Below are 1,477 nucleotides of genomic sequence, written 5' to 3'. Positions count from 1 at the left end.
AAATAAAATAACTAAAATAAAAAATGAGATATAAAATCAAACCTATAAGAAGAAGAAAAGTTACAGATTTTGTAGTGTGACTCTCATACTCCTGCCTGCATTTCATAGAAAGTCGGAGAATAAAAATAATAATAATATGGTTTAGCCACCTGTTACGTATGTCACCTGGCCAGCCAGCCCCGAGAGCCTACAACACCAAGAACTCAGGCTACAAAGAAAGAGGAAGGCCACACAAAAGGTGGATTGAGAGCGTCAAGGAAACCCTGAGCGAGAATTACCAATAATCCCAATTGAAAGAGCTGCGGAGCTGGCCTTCCATAGAAAACCGCATCTCCCCTCGACGCTTAACGGCAACAGATGATGAAGAAGTCAAAGTAAAGTAAGTAAGGCTTTCAGACGCTACTAAAAACCAATCGTTAAAACGGAGTCTGTTTTTTAAGTTTTAGTAGAGGTTTTACGGCACTCGCAACTGCATAAGGTCATGAGCGCCAGAAGATTAGAGGTGTTACAAGAGAGTAACAGACATAAAAAAGAAGAAGGGGAGATAAGGATGACAAATGTTTGATAGGAAAGAAGGAGCAAACACACCAGAGCACCCTCCAACCATCCACACGGAGTCTGTGTCTGTTGGGTTTTTCCCTCTACGCAATATAAAATATGACATTATGAGTTCGATATTGCGAAATGGGAAAGTAGATATCTCATCGACTGACTCCGTCATTTCTGCTCCGACGTATAATTTCACAAGCCCGATATGGCTCCGAAAGAGAGAGTGGATTGAAGCACACCGCTTCCCAGTGAATGATCTAGAAAGTCTAGATAGAACGTATACACGGGGGCGTGGAGCATTGCGTTGAATAAAAAAAAAAAAACCAAAAAAAAAACCCAAACAAAAACAAAAAGGACAAGAAAAAGAGAAAAAAACCCCGAGCAGAATAGATGCATTGAAAGAGGTGCTCTCGTGAAACACTTCTTTCCTTTCCTTTTTAAGTCGTTTTCATTACCGGTCTCCACGCATCGCGTTACTGGAAAGTCTATTGATAATCTAGTTTTGATTGATTCTCTCAGCCTGATCAATAATTCGATTCCTATTGCTGATCCTGCTAGTGCTGCTGCTAGTGCTGCTGATTCTGCTGCTGCTATAGATGAAATTGCTGCTGCTTCAATGACAGGGGCGCTGCTCTTTTCAGCGGATGATTCACGAAGTGTCGACAGAGACGAAAGCCACACTGGCTGTAAACAGCGGCGGTTCCTGGACCTGGATTCAAATAAAAAGTGTGCGTGGATGAGTTGAATAGGCCGACTTTTATTTCAGACTCTCTAAAGATTCTATAAAGAGACTCCGTCAGCGTCAATTTGGCTTTTAGTGGCTCTCTCTCTCTCCTCTTGGGTGGGGCGATTGTCTCTATCTGTGTGTGTGTGTGTGTGTGTGTGTGTGTGTGTGTGTGTGCGTGTGTTTGTTTGTATGTGTGAAAGG

The sequence above is a fragment of the Aplysia californica genome, unplaced genomic scaffold (genome assembly GCF_000002075.1).
Source record: "Aplysia californica isolate F4 #8 unplaced genomic scaffold, AplCal3.0 scaffold00412, whole genome shotgun sequence".
NCBI lineage: Eukaryota > Metazoa > Mollusca > Gastropoda > Aplysiida > Aplysiidae > Aplysia > Aplysia californica.
This window is presented reverse-complemented; position numbering follows the sequence as displayed.